At 39.1% G+C, this 10635-nt stretch overlaps 1 long non-coding RNA gene across 1 annotated transcript in view; it reads right to left on the bottom strand.

Moving 5' to 3' along the window:
- Positions 1–8632: 8632 nt before the first annotated feature.
- Positions 8633–10635, bottom strand: part of LOC115423454 (uncharacterized) — a 17650-nt gene continuing 15647 nt past the window's right edge. Inside the window, exon 4 of the long non-coding RNA XR_003935968.1 lies at positions 8633–8857. This is a non-coding gene — a long non-coding RNA (uncharacterized LOC115423454). The remainder of the gene's footprint in view (positions 8858–10635) is intronic.

Genomic DNA, 10635 nt, shown 5'->3' with positions numbered 1-10635 from the left:
ATGTTAAGAACCTGGAATCTGGTACTATTTTTCTAGTACTTGCTCGGACGAGGTTCCAAAATGGGTGAGGAGATACTAAAATGTCTTGTGTAAACACTACAGATCACTGATTGGTCAGAGAGTTGTCTCTGCGTCATTGCGTTATCAATGCACGACATGTCATTTTTTTAAAAAACTGATTTGGACGTTTACAGTAAATATACTGGTAGGCTAATCCATAATGACAACCCACAAAACAACGCCGTAGTCAGTCGACGAGGTTCACACATTTCTGTCCTTGGTGGCCGATGAAAAGATTCAGCATGAGCTACACAGGGCAACAAGCGAGTTTATCGGAAACTCTCTGAGCAGACGTCACAGAAGTTACGCGCAGCATCGCTATGACGTCCAGGTACTCTAAAGTCAGTAGTATCCTGTAATGGAAATGGTCTCCAGGAATAGTACCCGGTACCTGAGTTGAGTCGAGCCAGTTCCATATAGTGGAAACGCGGCATTAGTGTGGGTGGTTCTTAAATTGAAGAGCTCTGAACAGATAAACTAGTCTGGACAGAGGGTCTTCCCCATTCATACAAAAATATTTTTTCATAATACAGCCAACAGGTCAATAGCCACATAGCACTTATATATAGTTCCAAAATAGTATGATAATCAATTTCCTAAAATGAGCCTGGCTTCAGTTGTATCTGCTCAGATCTGTTCAGATCTACTCGGGTATAAGATGGTTTAAACCAGGGGTCTCAAACATGCGGCCTGGGGGCCAAATGTGGCCCGCCAAAGGTTCCAGTCCAGCCCGTGGGATGAATTTACAAAGTCCAAAATTCCACAGCCAAGGTATTTTAGTTCAGGTTCCACATACAGACCAATATGATCTCAAGTAAAATAATAACATAATAACCTCCAAAAAATAATGACTCCATATTTTCTTCTTGGTTTGATGTGAAAAAAAATTACATTATGCCTATGAATAATGACTACTTCAAATTTGTGTCTTTGTTTTCGTACAAAAAATAACATTAAATTATGAAAATATTTACATTTACAAACTATCCTGTAACAATAAAATGTGAATAACCTGTATAAATATGAACAACCTGAAATGTCTGAAGAAAATTAAGCACAATTTTAACAATTTTCTACCTGTTACTAAGTGTTTAGTGTCTTTGTAGAGCTGATTCATAATGCAAATGTAGAAATGATAAGCTGAGGCATAATATTGTTAAAATTGCACTTATTTTTTCTTAAGAAATTTCAGTTTTTTCAGGTTATTCACATCTTTTTGTTTGGCTAGTTTATAAAAGTAAGTATTTTCATAATTAAAGGGTTTTTTGTGCACAAAAACACAGACAAAATTTGGAGTTGTCATTATTTATAGGTTATTATGCTATCATTTTACTGGTCCGGCCCACTGGAGATCAAATTGGGCTGAATGTGGCCCCTGAAAGAAAATGAGTTTGAGACCCCTGGTTTAAACAGAGCCAAAACCTAAGGCACTGATATGAAACCTTACACGGACCCAATCTGACTGGACTCTATTGCAAATTTCGCTTCCACTAAACTTTTGAGGCACATTAATATTCCATTGCAGATCTGCACAAAGCTCAAGAAATTCACACTAGAAGAGATAAACAATGGATAAATGGAAAGTTAGGAGGTGACAGTTCAGTTCTTTTCCACCAACAATTTAGATAAAGAGGAAAACACAATAATGACATGCAGTTCTAGTTTAACTCAGCTTTTATATTCTACTCTCACCTTGTTATTAGGTCAACAACACACAATCCCAGCGTGCTCGTCATCCATTACACAGAAGTGTCGACACTGCTCGTCCAGGAAGTAACTTTGGCTCCTACAAATTGAATTGGGAACATTAATATTCCGCTCGGGCCCCTGTGCACTCGGGCGGGGCTCTTGCACAGAGAAGTGGAGAGAGACGTATAATGTTCTGTCAGCATATGTGCTGGGCCCCGTCCATCTGCATGATGAGGGCCCACAGCAACACTAACATCCCTCACCCCCCCCTCCCCTCTCCTCTCCCTTTACACTTGCCCTGGAAACAGTACAGCAAAGGGCCCCACTGGGGAAACAGTAGGAGAAAAGTTCCCTGTACAGTAGTTGTGTGGTATTGGCGTGTGCTTCATATATGTGTGTATTCATGACCTGTGTCTATGTACATGTGGTAGCACATGCTGAGGTCTGTATTACACAAGTGCAAACATGCAAATCCTGCCCTTTCATCACCACGTGAGTTTAGCAGCATGTTCTACAGCACCCTGACTGCCATATTGTGACAGAGGTCACCTGTCTGCAATATGGGTACTGTTGTGTCATTCTTTTCTCCTCCCCTTCCTATTACCCTATTATATCCTTCCCCAGAGGCACCTTATCCTTACTGCCATCTGCTGGCACGGCATGCATACTGATTAATTAACAAACACAGCTAAAAACAGGCTGGGCACTCATTAAAACACTCATTATATAGGACATCCGGGGGGCTGAGATTCAAAAGTGTGTCGCTAGATTCCTTTAGTTTTCACTTTGAGGTTCATCAAACTCTTGGGTTTCGAATCCCTCCAATTTTTGCCCTCTTCTTCTGAAGCTATTGCGAGCAGATCTGAAAGGGGAAGGGGCTGTGGGGATGTCGTCTACTGATAGGGGCCAAGACGCTAAGATGAATGCAGAAAATGAGACTGGAGGAAAGGTGGGGGACTTGAGACTCAGCCACTTTCCGGCATATTCCAAGCCACGTGGATGTCAAATCCAGCAAAAGTATGAGACGATTAAGAGTGTGTCATGAACCTCAGGGGAGTTATTGGCTTGGCAATTTTTTATGAGCGTTGTGATAGTCGGAAATTGTTTGGACCTCCAATAGGATCTTAGCATTAATGGAGCGCTCCGAGAACAGGTCCCTGATGGATATCCTGTTGGATATAAGAGTGTGTGTGTCTGTGTGCACTCTTTTATAGAGGGGGTTATACCCTTATACCCCCTGCTGTTCTCTGAGATTGAGATCAGGGTTAAGTACTCTTCACTATCTTGCATTTGCACACAAACACACACTTGTGCACACACAGTGAGATAAAGCCCTCTCCTTAATGTAAGATCAGGGGATGAAGGATGGATTAATTGCAACTGATGTGACCTGGGGCCATAAAGGAAGAAATGGGAATAGGAAGGGAGGGGGGAAGGGGTGAAAAAAAAGAGAGAGAGAAAAATCACAGTGGGAATAGTCTCAAACCATCCTACATTATCCCCAAACACACACATAAAGCATTATGATGTAACATCTGCCCACCCCATTGACCTTTTCAGTCCAGGTCAATTAAAGTTGATGACATTGTAGTGAAATGGATGGGAAAATACAGACTGATATGTGTGCACGTGGGTGTGACCCTTTCTGGTTTTTATGTCTCAGTGTAATGTGCGTTACAGGCCATAGGGCTGCTGGGGTATAATCCTGACAGTTACATGTATCTGCCACAGGTCCAACAGGATTCCTACAGTGTTGCATCATTTCTCTTACATTGTTAGCTCCTTCCTTTATCTGCTTGAGCTCATGTTAGCCTATTGACAGAAAAAACTGCTGCACAGTTCTGACTTAAAGCTATACCGTATGATGTGGCATTTTTACACTTTTCTTTTGTCATCTTAAAATGCTCCTAATCAGTGTGTGTCAAACTAAAATGTAAAAGAAATCCGCCAGGCATTGAAACTCAAAAATGTTTAATTCTCATATATTTCTGATAAAAGTCTGACCAATCATTTTAGTCGGTCCGAATAAAATAATTGGCCGAACCTGACTGAGCCTCCTGTCAATCATCCATTACGGCCGTCCAGCATCCGATCCATTATCTCCGTCTCACATCCGATATGTGTCCCTCTGAATCTGACGCTTCATTCGCGTTGCTTCTCCTGTCACTGACCACAGTCTACTGTCTAGGATGTGTTTGGATAGAACTGACATACACATGTGGAAGGGAAAAAACGGATTTATGAACAGAAACGACAACTGAGGGGAACAAACGGGAGTCTGATGAATGAAGGATGGAGATAAAAGTCCAGAAGTCAGGTGTACTGGACTGAAGAGGTCTGCATAAAGCTCAGCTTTTATGACGGTGGGACTCATACAGGTACATGTACATGGTGTCACACATGTAAGATGATGTAGGATGATAATTGTATGGACTATGAAACTTCAAATGTCCACGGAAAATTCGCGGAGGCCGCGCGTTCACAGTGCGCGTGCCCATCCCCTGGACACTGCAGTGAAAACACTGACCCAGTACTGCACAGACCAGGTCTACTGATGGAACAGGAGCCGCGGGCCCGCGGCAGGTGGATGATGCATCTGATTACTGAGGGAGGGGTCCGCGGACACGCCAAAACGGACCGGACCTCCACCTCTGCTTCCTCCTCCGTTTTCATCACGCATGAGGAGAGAGGAGGAGGAGCCTCAGAGCTCAGGCAGAGGGAAGGGGGCGGGCTTGGAGTGAGGCGGGGTTGTTCATGTTCAAACTTTTACTAAGTGCTGTGAGAATGCCACATCGGTAGTAGAGCTTTAAGGAGGGTGCTGACTAAGAGGCTATAGGGTGATCTAAAAACGATGGTTTTGATGTAATTGAAAATGTAATTTGTTTGCTGATGTGTAATCAGGTAGATGCTGACTCTAAAACAGCCTCACTGTCAATACACTCCTGAACAAAATGTTAGGACTTGGGGGGGGGGGGGGGGGGGGGCGGGGGTATTTAAGAATTCACATTTTTGTAGGTGGATCGTAACCAGGCATGCAAAAAAAAAAAGAACTGAGTAAGATACAAAGACAGTAGAACAATTAATGCATTTTAACTGTTCAGCAGCATTAGTTCATCAACTGTTCATTAGCATAGCCGAAAAACACCCCAAAACAGAACTAAAAGTGTCAACTAAGGACAGTTTTTTTTTTGTTTTGTTTTTTTATAAATTTCCCTTGCTATCTATCCCCAAACTTTCTCAATGGGATTTTGATCGAGGGAACACACAGGATGGTCCCAAAGAACAACGTTATTCTCCAAGAAGTCCTTTGTCAGGAGGGTGTTGTGAATGGCAGCGTTGTCCTGTTGAAAATCCCAGTCATTACCTTCACAGACGAGGGCTGTCAGTCAACATCTCCACATAGACAGCTGCTGTTAGATGCTCCTGCACAGTGGTTAGATTGGCCTTTGTGGGAAGGGGAAGCCCTTGAGTAGCCCATGGTCACTGGTCATCTTATTATATATATACAGGGTGTCCCGTAAGTCTCCATACATAGGAGACATAATACATTCCATACATATATGGTTCTAACATGTATTTCTTTATATTTCGTCTTTATAGTTCTTCAGCAGACACGCATTGAAATGTGTTCCCGACAAAATGGCAGTCATATAGAGCATATTATATAAATAAAAATGGTTTATGTCAAGAAACGTTTATTTTTCATATGTATGGAGACTTATGGGACACCCTGTAGTTGGACTGTGTAGGCTGTGTGATTGAATAACTATCTAAGCAACAAGAATATTAATACTTTTCAATTTATTTATTTATTTATTTTTTCATTTGATCATGCAAAAATAACAAGTTATTTATTTGCACATTACAAAGCTGCAGGAAAAAGATAAAATGCATATAGCAGATACATTAAACAGTACACAGCAAAAATTGGAGAGTTGAATCAACTCCCACAGAGTTGATTTTAACTCTTTTTCAGAGTTTATATAGGTCCACACTTTACAGAGTTAAATTAACATTTTCATTGGAGTTAATTATTTAACACTACACCAGAGTTGCCTTTTTAACTCAGAAACCAGAGTTAACTTAACACTGACTGATTTAACTACCAACACTTAGAAGAGTTCAAAAATGGTAAATGGACTGAACTTATATAGCGCATTTTCTACACCTTCATGGTGCCCAAAGCGCTTTACAATTCCTCACATTCACCCATTCACACACACACACTCCAGCGGGCGACTTCGACACGTGGATAGTCAGAGCCAGGATTCGAATTGCCGACCCGTTGGTTATTGGACGACCCGCTCTACCAACTGAGCCACAGCCTCCCTTCATAAGCTCCCTGACCTGGGTTTAACCCATATGGATTTATTTTTTACACTGTCAGAGTTTCTCCTTTAACTCAAACAGAGTTAAATTAACACCATGAAAGTAACAAAAATAACACTCATTTTACTTAATTTTCACTCTGAAAGTAGTGTTAATTTTAATCATAAAAAAGTGAATCCATTAAAAATGACTTAAAATTCAATGTTAACAAGATGATTCAAAGAAAGCTGATGCATTTTTTTTTAGAAAATTTATTTTCCCTCTTATTTCTCTCTGACAGTGACAGTCTAATAGAAATTGCACAAGTTCACCTGGTTTGAAATGCAGGGGCCAGGCAAATTAACTATGGAGAGACGCAAAACAACACTTCTCATGAGTTGATTTCCACAGGCTTGACTAACTCTTTTCATTAACCCCAACTCTGAGTGACATTTAACTCACAGTGAGTTAAAACTACACTTTGAGAGTGACAATTGACTCTCAAATGTTTAACCCTGAAATTTCAACTCTCTAATTTTTGCTGTGTAATTTATGCCTCATACAATTCAACTTCAGATTGTCAGAATACAGTGTAGGGTCAATGCAACATGTAAAAACATTAATCTGGGTAAATTGGTTTGGCTCTCAGTTTTAAATGGGATTTGAACCCATATCTCCTGCATCACAGTCAGTAGCATTACCTACTAAGCTATCCATCCACTGATATACACAACAGTATAGGGCTATCTACTGATATATGTATCAACCCTTTCATGCATGAATTATGTGAACCTTAGTCAAATTTTTTTCTTGAGTGTTTCTATTCCTCCTGAAAAAATCAATGCGATTGAGGATTTTTTTTTTTTCATGGAGTTACAAAAATGTCCACTCAGCTACACCATGCATTTAAATTTTGAAGCAAAAAAACATGTATTTAAAACTCAATATCAGAAAGGGATATTAAAACAATGAAAAAGAAAAATAATTTTAAAGCAGCTAATCACATGTTTTCTCACATTTTAATGTATTTTAATACTAGTTATTACTGACTTCACAGAGATAATATACAAAAAATCCCTTTTTGTTTAAAAAAAAACCAAACAAATAAACAAAACAAAAAAAAAAAACAACTACTAATTACAGTCGAAAAATTACCAGTTGATTTACACTAAACATGTTACTGCAGATCAGGTTTCTCAATAACAGCATAGTTACAGAAATGGTATGAATTGCAGTGCATGGGATGATGCATAAGTGTCCACTGTGTTGGCTGATATGGAACTAAAACAACAAAACCCATGAATATACAAGAGAACGGCTTTGAATAACTGTCCACTGTAGTGACCACTAGGGCTGCTCGATTATAGGAAAGAAAAATAATCACGATTATTTTAGCAATAATTGAAATCACGATTATTAAAAACGATTATTTGTTAACCTTAAAGTTGTTTATTTTTTTCTTGCAAAACAATGTAAAATATACTCTTTAAACATAAATAAAGCTTTTAACCACTAAAACAAAGTATGTTCACTTTTGTACGAAACAAAAAAATCTTTGAATGCAAATAAGTGTACTGTAAATTCAAGTATGTTTCCTTTTGTAAATAAATAGTGCACTGTAATTAAACTGCTATAGACTTGCCATAGAACTGTAGCAATAAAAAAAAAAAAAAAACTCACGTAAAGTGCAAATTATAAATTCAAGTATGTTCAATGTAGTATGAAACAGTAAATTCAGTGGCGTGCCGTGAGGTTTCAGTTCAGGCCTTCTGTATACATCAGCCATCTAGAATATGCACGCTAGGGTTATACGGGTTAGGTCAGGTTAGGTTAATACGGGAGTTGCAGCGTAAAGAGATTCGGGGACTGAAGATTGCATTGCGGGCGAAGTTGTAAACGGAGTTGTTTTTATGTGTTTTAGTTTTTCATAAGATTATGATAACGGTGGCGGTGGTTAAACTTTAGATGGTTAAAAAGGTTTGTTGTGTTAGCGGTCGGTGCAGACACAACTACGAAACACTTTTTGCACGTGATGTGTTTTGCTCTTCGTCTTCTTCATCAAACCCAAAGTGATTCCATACAATTGAATTTGACTTGCCTTTTTTGTTTACCAAGCACTTCTGCTGTGATTCTCTTGCCGTTTTTCCAGGTCGCTAGGTACAACTTTCCTCTTGGGGTGGACCTGCCGGCTAGCTGGCAGCAGTAGCTTAGAGGGGGGCGGGGCAGAGCAGCTCATGGGAGCTTGCGTGCACGTGAATTAAACAACTCAAAATTAATAATTGTTTTTTCTCGATTACATAATTTTTGTAATCGTTGTGTGTAATAATCGAAATCGTAATCGAATTTCGATTAATTGCACAGCCCTAGTGACCACTATGTATATATGGGTTACTATGGGTTAATATATAGTGGCAGTGAATTATTTTATCTTGATCATTTTAAAAGTAGCTCACAAGCTGAAAAAGTGTGAGTAACCCTGCTGTAGGTTGTATTCATTTACAAAAGATCATGGTTTAGAAGCGCAGTGCATTGATGTTGACGCACTGAGATGCTACGATTATAGAATGTGTGATGTGACGTCTGATAATCCCATGTAGCTGATTTGGGTGTGTCTTCGGGTCGTCTTGCACTTATTCAACTTCATACTTTATTTTATTTCTTAGGAGATGAAATTGAATAACAGAAAGAGTAGAGGGTTGTTTTACATTGAGGGAGAGGAAGCTGAGCTCCGCTGGGGTTTGTTGTGGACCTAAGGAGGTGGAGCTGAGCTCTAGTGCACTCCAGCCCAATTTAACCTATGCTCCTACACAACAGGAAGCTCCGTTTTTCCAATGAAGGAAAAAGCATCCCAGATCATGTTGGAGCCTCCTCAACCATGTGACGTAGAAAACATATTCAGTTGGATCTCCTCATGCCAGTAACATTGGAAGCCAACAGGATCATCCAGCTTAAATTTTATCTTATCAGATAATAAAACTTTCTTCCACTTTTCGATGCCCCAGGTTTGGTGCTCCCTTGAAAACTCTGTGTCATAGGAGGGGGATTCAGTCAACATCAGTAAGGGCCTTAAAGGCAAAGATCGCTCTGTGTCTCCAACGGACAGTCCATCGGATCCTCCAGCTCAGAGCAGCAAACATTTTTAAGGTCTACCAATTGACTTTACTGTTCCATAACCCTCAGGATATTTTAGGAATCTTAAAATCTATCACCTTCTACACTTGTCTCCACTTCTGCACCCTCACCCTTTGGAACCCCGCTTTTCCTACCCAGTGGTCTCCTTTCAAGAGTTCCTTTAGTTTGCTTAATTGTTAATCCTCCCCTTGTAAGTCACTTTGGAAAAAAAGCGTCGGCCAAATGCATAAATGTAAATGTAAATGTAAAATGACTTGTGTTGCTGTGTGTGAATTCAGCAGTGATGGCGCACAGTGAGAGGTCTTGCTTGTGCAGCTCAACAATCCTGCCACTTATAATGACAGAAACCCTTTTTACCTTTGTCATCAGGGGGTCATGACAGTGTGAATGCCTGAAAGATAATGACATGAAAGCCAGAATTTTGCATAGCTTTTGCCTTTTTAAGGCTAAAGTCTTAAACTGATGAACAGCCTGTTTGGGTTAAAATGCAGTTTTTAATAAATTTCTTTCTTCCTTTTACATTTTTGAAGCCGTACTTACAACCTGATACAATAATTCACCATCAGAAAAAGTGAATTATATAATTTCTTTCCCAATCTTAAGATTTTGTTCAGGAGTGTACACTGAACTTCTCTCTGAATATCTTGAGCAATTAAGTTTTGTCCAGGAGTCATTCTTCTAGTCTCATACATTTAGTTTGGATTGTCTGATAAGTGATCTGCTGGTCCATCTGTAATTTATTGCTCCGTTAATAAGATGTTATGGCTAACAGAAGACTTTGTTGTCTGCTTTTTTGATGTGTGGTTGACAGCCTTAGTCAAATCAGTCTTTCAGTACCTGTTTATTAAATAAAATAAGCAGACGTAGACTAAATCATGAATCACAACTACAGTTCATAAGTACATTAATAAGACTGTAAAATGGTCCTAATGAGTGCTACTCACACTTAAAGTTACTAAGAGAAGAAAAGCTTTTTGAACATGATATTAAACACATTAATTATAGGGAAAAAAAAATTAGCTGAAATTAACTACATCCGCATTGTCCATTCATTTAGTAAAGTGTTTGGTTCCGGTCCAGAGATTTTTTGCTTGTGAAAAGTTCTGGAATCTTCCCATAATTAAGCAAAACAAGTTGGATGTCTTGAACTTGACAAACTTCTGTAAGCTACTTTAAAAATAAATAAATAAAAAAAAAAAATAAAATAAAAAATAAAATAAAATCTATGGAGGCCTCATCTATATTTTTTATGATCTATTTTATGATCTAACAATATTGAACTTTTTAACTGTTTTTAGCCGATGTCTCTTTGAACATTACAATCACTTACCATCCTGCAGAAAAGAGCAATAAGGACTGTTCACAAGGTTCAGCACTTGGAAGATACAAATCCACTTTTTAGATCATGAAAACTACTGAAATTCACTGACAGTGTGTCTTACCAAA

The sequence above is a fragment of the Sphaeramia orbicularis genome, chromosome 1 (genome assembly GCF_902148855.1).
Source record: "Sphaeramia orbicularis chromosome 1, fSphaOr1.1, whole genome shotgun sequence".
NCBI lineage: Eukaryota > Metazoa > Chordata > Actinopteri > Kurtiformes > Apogonidae > Sphaeramia > Sphaeramia orbicularis.
The sequence above is the reverse complement of the archived record's forward strand: the minus strand, read 5'-3'. Positions and strand labels throughout refer to the sequence as shown.